Genomic DNA, 12,256 nt, shown 5'->3' with positions numbered 1-12,256 from the left:
GGGTCATGGCTGGTTTGAAGACTGCAGAGGAACTCATGCTTGGGTCTGGTACTGTTGGGTTTCCGCTGGTATTCCCGGTACATTGGAGTGAAAAATAAACTCTGCTAGCCAAGCAGACCTGTAGCTGACCCAATGAGTTCCAGGGGAACTCTGTTCTACCCGAGTGATGTGACTTGGCTTGCATTTAGGGATCTGCATGCCTCTCCAAGCCTGACACAGTTTCCCAACACCTCAGCTTCCAAGAGTAAGGCTCCCCGGCCTTGTGACAGTGGTCCTACTCAGAATCTGTGTAGAATATTTGGTCAAAGCAAAACCACTTTTGTGCTTCTTATCACAGCGGCTCCAGATTTCTGTTGGGCATGTTGCAAACAGAGGAGTCAGTTTTTAATCCCTTTGCCCTGAACACACCCTGGTGCAAGGGTCCTGGCCAAATAGTACGAACAATGACTAGAAAGGAAAAGTCCAGCACTCTTAAACACCTGTACTTCTGTTTGTGCGCAGGAGCACGGCAACTGCGTGCCTCTGCCCATCACTATGTGTACACAGACCAGCCTGTATCTGCACTGTGCATTCTCGAAGGACCAAAGAAAGGGTGTGCCCTGACGTTTTCCCGCTGTTGAATGTGCTCAGAACCTTCTGATCTCAGTGCCCAAGTCTCCTCAGACGGAAGATAGGGGAATTGTGTGTGTAAGTCTGCGGGCAAACTGCTCAGTTCTGGTCCTATTACACTGTCCCTGTATAGTGTTCTCAATCTCTGTTCCCTTTCCCCCAAGACCTCCCCTGAATTTCATCTTCCCACCTGCCAGCTGTGGTGGTTCGAATAAAAATGACCCCCCATAGGCTCATAGAGAGTGCCACTATTAGTAGGTGTGGCCTTGTTGGTGTAGGTCTGGCCTTGTTGGAAGGTGCGTGTTACTGGGGCGGGGCTTTGAGGTCTCAGGTGTTCAAGCCAGCCCCAGTGTCACTCTTCATACCTGTGAATCCAGATGTAGAACCCTCAGCTACCTCTCCAGCACCATGTCTATCTGCATTTGATGATGCTTTCTGCCACGATGATAATGGACTAAAACTCTGGACTGTAAGCCAGCCCCAACTAAATCTTTCTCTTTATAAGAATTGCTGTGGTTATGGTGTCTCTTCACAGTAAACCCTAATTTAAACACCAGTAAAACAACAAGCACAACAACAGCAACAACAACAACAAGAACCAAACCCTTCTGCAAATCTGACCACCAGGTATGTCCCCATCAGAGACCAGAGTTCCTCTACTTTGCCTGTCAGTCTAACGAATGGTCTCCCCCACTGACCAGCACCATGGATCCCACACACGTGAAAGAAGCTCATGTAACCCTTCTGACTCATAAAGTCATCAGTGACTTTTTTTCAGATCACACAGAAATGGGTGCTTCATTCTGAGGGTAAGCAAAGACATCCATGAGTTCTGGCAGTGGTAGTGAAAGACGTGTGCAAGAGCACTCATTGCTATGACACAGCCCAACAAGAGGGCACACCAGACGAACACTAATCCCAGATACCTGACAGAAAGGATAGACACTGCCACCAACTCTCACTGTCTCAGATCTCATCTGGGGACAGTGAGCTGTAAGCGGCTGAGAGTTCTAGAAAGCTCCTCATTTGTCGTGATGAGACCCATCTGCTGTCTTCCTAGTTCAAGGAGCCACAGTCCCATGTCAAGCCAGTCCTATCCTGGAACCTCTTCTGCTGGAGGAGAAAACCGAGGCACAGGAACTGAAGAGTCATACGTGGGGCACTGCCCCATCTTGTGGAGAATCTCCTCCCTGAGGACAGATGCAAAGCAAGTTGGGGAACAAGGGTTAGACACATGGATGACAGTGAAGAATAAGCAAACCTCATCAGGATGAGGACTCACTTTCACTACCTCAGCTGCCACTCAGGAAACTGGTGCTCAAAGTCACCACGGTGCAACTCAGGTGGGGAGTGTTCTTGGGCCTAACAAGGAGGAACAATGACACTGCCTGGAGACCATTCTGCCCACACCGCAGCCAGTTCTCCAAAACCCTCTTTCAACAGGACAATTCTTCCCCATCACGTGGAGGGGTCCTCTTCCCCTTCCCAGACAATTCATAGACCCACAACTTAAGACTGATTTGCCTCATCCCTAACAGGGTGTGAGGATCCATTTCCCCTGGGTTCTGCATAATATGAAGTGACTTGTCAGATAGGTTTTTCAGAGCATTCCTTTGCATCTGGTGTCTGAGCATTCATCCACTGAGTGTGCATGTGCCTTTGTGTGTGTCTTTGTATCTGTATCTTTGCGTTGCCTTGTAGCATTTCTCTCAAATTCAAGCTCCTACCCTGCCCTCTCTCACTGCATTCTTTATAGGATGCTTGTGACTCGTTCCTACAACTCAGGTACTAGTCAATTCTAGACATCCAGAATTCTTTTCTAGAGTTCCTTTGCATTATTGTGTCTTCTCTGATTGTCTTTTTGTCTCTGTCACTGACAGTCTACCCCATCACACACAGCCACCTCTCCTATCCTGCTTATGTCCTCCATATCTACCGGATGAATGCTGCTCTCATCATGTAAGCAGAGACGATGCCTCCACCCCTTCCTTCCCCCTCACTCTCACTTTTAGCCTGAGCTGCCTGCTCCTATGTATGGCTGAGACAATTTCTCATGTGTATCCAGAATACTGCAATGCTGAAGACAAGAGCACATCAGGGAGAAAGTGAAGGCAGCAACAGCTATGAAGAATGCGGTGCTCTTGGTGGCTTTGGCATCTTCAACAGCTTTGACATCCATCTCCTCAGAGCCCTTGTTAGCTTTCACTTGTTTTCAGTGAGCCTCAGTCCTGTCCACCTGATTGTTCTGCTCCCTTTCCATGTTCGAGGGGCGCAGATACAAGAAAGGCAAGATTGGTACAAGTTTGCACGGGTTTACCAAAGTTTTCCTGTCCTACTGGAAAAGGTCTTTAGGGTACAAGACAGCTACAAGCATACTAGAGTCCAAGAGTAGCTGCTGGAAAAAAAGCTTGGGTTTCCCAGGGAGCATGATGCCCGGCCCTCCCCTCCCTTTTCCTGGCTTCTGGCCTTGCAGAATGAGCCCTGAGAACAGGAAAACCCTGTGCTGGCCCAGACACTGATGGAGGCATTCCAGCTGGATCCTGAAACCCTGGCCTGTAATGGGGAGACCCAAGCTTATGCTGCCAATATAGCCTCTGCCTCTAGCCCAGCTGCATGAGCTGCTGCAGCTGCTGATTTTATGTTCTTCGATTGGATGATTACCAACCACCCGATGACTCCACAGTAGGCCCCAAGAGTCAATGCCAAGCCTGTGACACACAGCCCTCCTTGGGGTGGGGATACCCCTAAGATAACGGTCTTTTCACAGATCTTTCAGGGGTTAGTGACCGGTACTGTGACTGCCCCCAGATTCCGGAACAACATCATCCAAGACCATCTGTAATACAGGAGGTTGCTACCTAGGGGGCACGTAGGGCCTATGATTTCTCTCAGGCTCCAGAAGTCAGAGAGGTGGGTGCTATCCAGCCTCAAACAGCCTTCTTGCACCAGAATGATATTTTTACTGTCACTCAGCCAGCAATTATCAGTGGAATGTCCTTTTCATGCTCCCTGGATCTGCTAGGGCAGATCCCCAGTGCTGCTTCTAGAATGTCCCAGACATCCCCTGCCAGAGAAGTGGTAAGACCATCACAATTGTGGAGGCTCAGACAGTGCAGGTAGAGCCCAGAATATTGTGGCCACAGCTGCTGCTAAGGGCACAGTAGTCGCAAGCATCCTAGAGTCTGCGGGCAGCTGCTATTCCCCAGCATCGTGCTGAGCTCTGGCTCAGGATGGAGGACAAGAGAACCAAGAAGCTGAGACCTCTGTGTCATGCATACTTTCTTGACTCCTACCCTTTCTTTCTTTGTTTCCTGACCATTTTCCTCCCATTCTCTCCCTTCTCCCCTCCCTACCCTCATCCCTCTCCTTGTGTGTGCTTGATCTTCTACTACACATATTTTAGCATCTTTTGGTGACTCCATGTAGTTCCTATTCTCTGGTCTGGTTGGAGAATGCATCAGCCACTACTTGTTCTTCTCTTGCTGCCAAGAGTCTGCATGGGTAAGGTGTATGTGAGGCACTCTTGAAGAGTCAGGAAGGCCTGTCTGTGTCTGCCAATTCTGGTGTAGTTTAAGCACATGGATGAAGGATATGAGAACACTGAAGAGGGAAGCGAGCCTGCTAAGTACCTGGATGGTACTTCTGTCCCCAGTGACAGTCACCTCAGACTCAGTTAGCTCCTAGGCCCCCAGTGCCCACAAATCCCAGATACCTTAAGGCAAGTGTTGTGTCAGCCCCTGGTCAATATGACCCTTCTGAAAAAGAAGGTAAAAAAAGTCCATCCCTCCTGCCTCTTTTCTCTCCTCCCTCATGGGATAGTACTCTGTAGTTATCCATGCTTTTATTTTCTCTGGTGTTCCTCTTCCTACTCCAGGCAAGTATGTTGGTGAAATACTTGATCAAGAACTACAAGAAGGTAATCACCAAGTGTTCAGGCAGGCAGCCTGTGCCTCTGTGAACATCCTTTTGCTTATGCACCTACTGTTCCTGCTGTAGTGGATTCTCTGGTCTTTAAGCAGAATTCAGAATGGCTGCCTTCAGTTGGAATGGCCAAAGGGCTGAGTCTCTGAGCACCCCCTACTCAGATAAGGTACATTTACCCCACAGACATGTTGAAGGATATAGTCAGAGAATACAATGAACATTTGCATAAGGCAAGGCCCAACCACCTACTCTAGAAAAGCTTGGGGGGAGGGGGCTACAGGGAGTGATGGGAGAAAGTCTAAGCCATAGGCATGCTGTGGGTCACCAAGTTGAACTTCCATCCTACTTGCTCGAGAAGCCACCTCTAGCCCACCACTACTTGAGCTTCTATTGTACTAGCAGAGTAGGACATGTGTGTCTTCCCTGGTGTCTCTCTGTCCTGCATTCTGAGGGTCTCTCTATATCCTGAGGTAGATGCTACTCATTGTCTCTGCTTGTCCCATTTTCTTTTGCAGTCTTGCATAGGTGTGAACTAATCTAAGAGCTAAGATGTGTCCTAACCTGGGCTTGACTGTGCATTACTACTCAGAAGACGGTGTGAATTCACTTGTTTCTCTGCAGGTAGAATTTAGAACCCACCTGACAGAAATAGATAAGGAAGAACATCTGTTCTTGAATACATGAAGGATTCTCCTGCTGCCTTCTGGGGTAAGAAATAGAAAGAGAATGCTGCAGCCTTGTCACTGCCTGGATGCTCTCAGGTAAACAGGAGTACAGAACTCAAGGGACCCAGTAATACTCTCACTGTGAAGGAACAGCACACAGCAACTGTGGGTAAAAAGGTAGCATGCTGGGCCCAGGCCTGTCGGCTTTGGGGATTTTACATGCATGAACCCATGCAAGTCCACAGCTATATGCATAGCTTGGGTGAAAGAAAACAGGCACCTGCTACTGCCGGCCTGGTTTGTGATTGACAGGCTGGACCTCCATGGAGAGGTTCTTGCAGGTAGACCTTGAGGTAGACAAGACCAGCAAACTCCACAACAGTATTTGTAAGCCCCATAGCCATTTGCAAAGCTTTTGTTCCCAGCTCTGTTCCCTGCCTTACTTCATATTATGCAGAACCCAGGGGAAATGGATCCTCACACCCTGTTAGGGATGAGGCAAATCAGTCTTAAGTTGTGGGTCTATGAATTGTCTGGGAAGGGGAAGAGGACCCCTCCACGTGATGGGGAAGAATTGTCCTGTTGAAAGAGGGTTTTGGAGAACTGGCTGCGGTGTGGGCAGAGTGGTCTCCAGGCAGTGTCATTGTTCCTCCTTGTTAGGCCCAAGAACACTCCCCACCTGAGTTGCACCGTGGTGACTTTGAGCACCAGTTTCCTGAGTGGCAGCTGAGGTAGTGAAAGTGAGTCCTCATCCTGATGAGGTTTGCTTATTCTTCACTGTCATCCATGTGTCTAACCCTTGTTCCCCAACTTGCTTTGCATCTGTCCTCAGGGAGGAGATTCTCCACAAGATGGGGCAGTGCCCCACGTATGACTCTTCAGTTCCTGTGCCTCGGTTTTCTCCTCCAGCAGAAGAGGTTCCAGGATAGGACTGGCTTGACATGGGACTGTGGCTCCTTGAACTAGGAAGACAGCAGATGGGTCTCATCACGACAAATGAGGAGCTTTCTAGAACTCTCAGCCGCTTACAGCTCACTGTCCCCAGATGAGATCTGAGACAGTGAGAGTTGGTGGCAGTGTCTATCCTTTCTGTCAGGTATCTGGGATTAGTGTTCGTCTGGTGTGCCCTCTTGTTGGGCTGTGTCATAGCAATGAGTGCTCTTGCACACGTCTTTCACTACCACTGCCAGAACTCATGGATGTCTTTGCTTACCCTCAGAATGAAGCACCCATTTCTGTGTGATCTGAAAAAAAGTCACTGATGACTTTATGAGTCAGAAGGGTTACATGAGCTTCTTTCACGTGTGTGGGATCCATGGTGCTGGTCAGTGGGGGAGACCATTCGTTAGACTGACAGGCAAAGTAAAGGAATTCTGGTCTCTGATGGGGACATACCTGGTGGTCAGATTTGCAGAAGGGTTTGGTTCTTGTTGTTGTTGTTGCTGTTGTTGTGCTTGTTGTTTTACTGGTGTTTAAATTAGGGTTTACTGTGAAGAGACACCATAACCACAGCAATTCTTATAAAGAGAAAGATTTAGTTGGGGCTGGCTTACAGTCCAGAGTTTTAGTCCATTATCATCGTGGCAGAAAGCATCATCGAATGCAGATAGACATGGTGCTGGAGAGGTAGCTGAGGGTTCTACATCTGGATTCACAGGTATGAAGAGTGACACTGGGGCTGGCTTGAACACCTGAGACCTCAAAGCCCCGCCCCAGTAACACGCACCTTCCAACAAGGCCAGACCTACACCAACAAGGCCACACCTACTAATAGTGGCACTCTCTATGAGCCTATGGGGGGGTCATTTTTATTCGAACCACCACAGCTGGCAGGTGGGAAGATGAAATTCAGGGGAGGTCTTGGGGGAAAGGGAACAGAGATTGAGAACACTATACAGGGACAGTGTAATAGGACCAGAACTGAGCAGTTTGTCCGCAGACTTACACACACAATTCCCCTATCTTCCGTCTGAGGAGACTTGGGCACTGAGATCAGAAGGTTCTGAGCACATTCAACAGCGGGAAAACGTCAGGGCACACCCTTTCTTTGGTCCTTCGAGAATGCACAGTGCAGATACAGGCTGGTCTGTGTACACATAGTGATGGGCAGAGGCACTCAGTTGCCGTGCTCCTGCGCACAAACAGAAGTACAGGTGTTTAAGAGTGCTGGACTTTTCCTTTCTAGTCATTGTTCGTACTATTTGGCCAGGACCCTTGCACCAGGGTGTGTTCAGGGCAAAGGGATTAAAAACTGACTCCTCTGTTTGCAACATGCCCAACAGAAATCTGGAGCCGCTGTGATAAGAAGCACAAAAGTGGTTTTGCTTTGACCAAATATTCTACACAGATTCTGAGTAGGACCATTGTCACAAGGCCGGGGAGCCTTACTCTTGGAAGCTGAGGTGTTGGGAAACTGTGTCAGGCTTGGAGAGGCATGCAGATCCCTAAATGCAAGCCAAGTCACATCACTCGGGTAGAACAGAGTTCCCCTGGAACTCATTGGGTCAGCTACAGGTCTGCTTGGCTAGCAGAGTTTATTTTTCACTCCAATGTACCGGGAATACCAGCGGAAACCCAACAGTACCAGACCCAAGCATGAGTTCCTCTGCAGTCTTCAAACCAGCCATGACCCAGCAAGATGAGGATGCCAAGATTCATTGCCCAGATGCAAGAGAGTCTCTACTTGGTCCAAGGCTGAGGCTGTTTTCAGTGATTCTATCACAAAAGAAGCTTTCAGACATCCATGAGGAAATTACCCCAAAGTTCATACATGAAATGCTCTATAGCAGTGTGTGTAGTGTAGGGACAGATTCCACCCCTGAGGACATGCTGGAAGGCAACACAGGGATTCAGATACAAAGACACACACAGAGGCACGTGCACACTCAGTGGATTAGTGCTCAGACACTAGGTGCAAAGGACCGCTCTGAAAAACCCTATCTGAAGAAGTCACTGGCCAAAGCCAAGAGGAGAGGTGTGTGGGGCTGGCAGGGGGAGGGCTAGATGGGAGGACCCAGCTGATTTCAGTCTAAGCCAAGGGTGGGACTGAAACACCACTATTCAGGTCTCGGACTTAGAATCCCTGGAAAGGGAGCTTGAGTCCAAGATCTGAGACTCTAGGTAAGGGGCAAGCAATCAGTTTGCCTGGAGAAATCTAAAAGCGATTGGGGGGAGGGGTGGCTGGGTGGGAGGGGACTCTGAACTGGGTCGGGTACAGGGTTGGAAACGTGGACTCTGGTAGCAGTGGGCTCAGACATGGATTTGATCCTCATGTGGGAGAGTAGGCAGGGGATCCCATTTAGACTTGGGTCTAACAGGGCTCTGATTCAGAGTGATCTGGCTGTATTTTCTACCCCAGAGGACTATGGGTGAGCATAGTGTGTCCAGATGTCCCCTTTCTTCTGCCCATGGAATGAACGACTGCCCACATCACGATATCTGTGCCAGAGGAGCAGGATTCACAATCCAGGAGACATAAGTTTATGTTTTGCATCCAGGACTCAAACACCCTCAGTCTCACCGCTGGCTGTTTCCCTGGGCTCTGATCACCAGTGTGGCACCCATACCTTTGGGTTCCAATCTGTGCTGTCTATCTCGGTTAGGCCCTTCCCTAGGACTGACACCTCGGGAAGTCCCACAGGCATTCCTAGTGCCTGCTGGACGTGCCAAGTGCAATCAGGTGCTTGAGTATCTGCTAAGCCACGGTAAAGAGGGAAACTTCCCCCTGCTTTCCACAACAGCATAAGATTGGGAGGGCCTTGACGGTGAAATGAACCTGAGAAGGCTTTGGTAGCCCAGGGAAGTCTTAGCAGGCCTGACTGCTTGTGGTGCTCAGAGCCATGAGAAGGCAGGCTGAGCAAATTACAGAAAACCACTCACTAAGCAGCAGCCCCCATGGCTCCTGCTTCAGCTCCTGCTCCTCCTTCCTTCCATGATTTCCTTGGAAAATGGACAAGAAACTGAGGTGAAGTAAACCCTTCCATCCTCAAGTTGCTTATGTTCGTGGTGTTTCTCAAAGCAATAGGAAGAAATACGGACTATGAACACTGACTACCTGGAGGCCTCAACTCCTCCATCTAAGCAACAGGGGACAAAGGGCTCCAACACAGCTGCTGCTGCTCTTACTGCACACAAACACACACACACACACACAGACACACGCACACACATGCACACACGCACACACGCACACACGCACGCACGCACGCACGCACCCACGCATGCACGCACACTCCCAACCCTGACTCAACAGCACAAGGTTCTGATTGGCCAGTGTCTCCTCAGACCTCCAGATGTGCTAGGTCTGAGGCAGCAGAAACTATGATGGCTGACCACTCCCACACACCTTCTTCCTTCACCCTGGCCTACTCCTTCTGACCCCTCCTCTACTTGTAAATAGTAAAAACTGTTGTGAAATTTGTATGGTTCTGCTTGCTGATTATGGAGAGCTGGTTTTGGCCATTCGTATACGATGCATGGTCTGCCTGGTATTTCCTTTTTCTGCACTGCAGAGAAGGGGGCAGTGATCTATCTCTTCCCCATCCCAGAGATGAGGAATCTGAGGCCCCAGGAGCGAGGCCACTTGGTCTGATGGCCACAACCAGGAGGCAGCAGTAGAAGGACTCAGAGCTAGAGCCCTCAGAGCATAGGATCCTGTTCTTGACCTTGTAGCAGGCTGCGGCTGCCACCGAGAGTCCCATAGAGTCCAGCAGGCAAAACCTCCACCCATGCTCCACACTACGTTCTCACTCCCATGCCCCGGTCTCCCTAACCACACGCGCTAATTCCTCTTCATCCTCACTGATGCTCCATTCCCGGGTGCCTTGGAGACTGAGAAGAGGAAGCCAAACCAGAGGAAAGCGTGGCCTGCCAGAGACCACTGAGCAGCTCTGCCAAGGCCTTAGTGAGCTTGAGCACAGTCTCTTCTCCTGGCAGGATGGATAGCTCTCCTCGGGTTGCCATGGAGGCAGGTAGCCATTTACTGTTAGATTGTCAGTGTCTGTACTGCAGAGGTTTTTTCCTAGACTATGGGGTGAATTTTCATTTTGCTAAAGTCAGAGGACACAGGAGACAGGCATTCGGTGTCAGGTCCAGCCTGGGTCTCTTTGTGAAGACCCTCTGAAAGGAGATAGGGAAGCCAAGGGGAAGGGGCACAGGGTGCCTGGGTCCCTGCTGTGTGTGTCACATTACAGCTTTCCATGACAACAGGGCACTTTACCCATGGCTTGCTTACACCTACTCCCTGCCTCCTGTGCTAATATGCTTCAAAACAGCAAAAAGCAGCAATTTTCAGGGGACCCCTAAGAGCACTGATTCTAATTAAATTCCCAGTACTTTTCATGGTAGCTTCATCCACAAGAATCGTGTAGTGCAGACCATGACAGCGTGATACACTGCAGATACCTCTCTCTCTGTCTCTGTCTCTCTTTGTATATCTCTCTGTCTCTCTGTATCTGTCTGTCTGTCTCTGTCTCTCTGTCTGTCTCTCTGTCTCTGTCTCTTTGTCTCTCTCTGTCTCTCTGTCTCTCCCTCTGTGTCTCTCTGTCTCTGTCTCTCTGTGTCTCTCTCTCTCGCGCGCCCTTTCTCCCTCCTTCCCACTCTCCGTCTTCCTGTCTCTCCTCTCTCATCTCCTCTACTTCCCTCCCTCTCTCCCTCTCTCCCTCCCTCCCTCTCTCTCTCCTTTTCTGCTCCCCTCCACTCCTCCTATCTGTTAGTCGCAGGGATCGATATATTTCTAGAAATTACTAATTCTTTTAACGGGAACACTTTGCTAAAATCTCTATTCCCAGAGGGCTTTATTTCAAGGACCAGCTCTGCTTTTCTCCCACAGCCCAGTGAATGCATCACACACTCAGCTTCAGTTCCCATGGTAACTGAGGCTCATGATCTAGGGACTAAATATGAGACAAAAGGAAGCAGAGAAGTGCCTGTGTTCTCTGCTCCTCTGCGGTACACAAGCCTCTATTACAGGGAGGAAATGGGACCTTGCACAGTTCCACCTGCCCTCCCCTCACTGCTTGACGAGGCACAGAAGAAGGTACAGAGGCCAGAGGTGAATGTCTACATCTGCATACTGCATCAGGGTGGCTTGCAGCCCTCACCCCTGCCTCCCCCTCAGCAACACCAGTTTATACCCCAAAATGGGATGGGGACATCTAGCCCTCTTGATTCTCTAAAATTGCTCCCCTGTTCTCACACCCTCGAGCCCGTCATACTGTTGTTGTTTCCGATCAGTTTCATGATAAAAACCTGTATGCCAGTCTACTTTCATCATTTTGCCCCCAGAGTCATGCTTCAATCCTCACCAGTAGAGAGTCATGAGGGACAGGTGAAGTGTCTCTCCTCCCCTCTGTGACCTGGGAGACGTGATGCCCAGGCAAGGGGATAATACTGTAAGGCTTTCACCTCCTGCCAACTCTGTTGGGCTTTAAAGAAACGGACTCGGGAATCTTACTGCCAGATTTCCATTCTAGAAAGCACCACAACATATTCAGTGCCCCCAGCCTTATCCTCCTCTCCTGAGGAGACAACTTTGACCTTTGTGTTCATGAGACTGCTCAACATGGGAGGCCTGAGAGCACGGATTTGTCACAGGGCATAGCACAGAAGCTGGGCTAGGTCCCCGGCTTCTCTTTCCTTCACCCCCATTTACTCGTGTGTGTCTGACACCCATTTGTGCAGCTACATTGTCCTTTCCTGGTACGCACCTGCTGACCACTCAGCTCTCCTGCCCTGCACCAGCTTGGCTCCCAAAGCCCAAGAGGCTCATCTCCGCTCCAGTTGAACCATCTACATTCAAAGCTATGCCCTTCCTGCACAGGGGCATGCCACCTTCCTGACCACCAGGACCTCTGTGAGACAACCATTCTCTATTTATAACCAGTGTGCGTGTGTTCACCAGTGATTCTTCCGTGTCTCATCCCTACTGAGAGACTGCAGACCCAGCTTTCCTTGAGGGAAGATTCCATGGAGACAGGGCAGTTGAGGAAGGCAACGTTTACCTGTCTGTGCTGCTCCTTACCTCATACCCTGCCCTGACCCCAACCCCGCCTTAACAC

General features: G+C 49.8%; 2 non-coding genes across 2 annotated transcripts; one reads left to right on the top strand and one right to left on the bottom strand.

The window, feature by feature from the left end:
• Nucleotides 1–285: 285 nt before the first annotated feature.
• Nucleotides 286–411, bottom strand: Snora11d (small nucleolar RNA, H/ACA box 11D). The gene has a single exon (XR_015647153.1). It is a non-coding gene; the product is annotated as a small nucleolar RNA SNORA11 (small nucleolar RNA).
• A 7,008-nt stretch (nt 412–7,419) lies between these two features.
• On the top strand, nt 7,420–7,545 carry Snora11e (small nucleolar RNA, H/ACA box 11E). Its single transcript, XR_015647152.1, has one exon. It is a non-coding gene; the product is annotated as a small nucleolar RNA SNORA11 (small nucleolar RNA).
• The last annotated feature ends 4,711 nt before the right edge of the window (nt 7,546–12,256 follow it).

This window comes from Rattus norvegicus, chromosome X, assembly GCF_021556685.1.
Source record: "Rattus norvegicus strain SHRSP/BbbUtx chromosome X, alternate assembly SHRSP_T2T, whole genome shotgun sequence".
NCBI lineage: Eukaryota > Metazoa > Chordata > Mammalia > Rodentia > Muridae > Rattus > Rattus norvegicus.
Note: the sequence above shows the minus strand (reverse complement) of the source record. Positions and strands in the feature narration are given on the sequence as shown.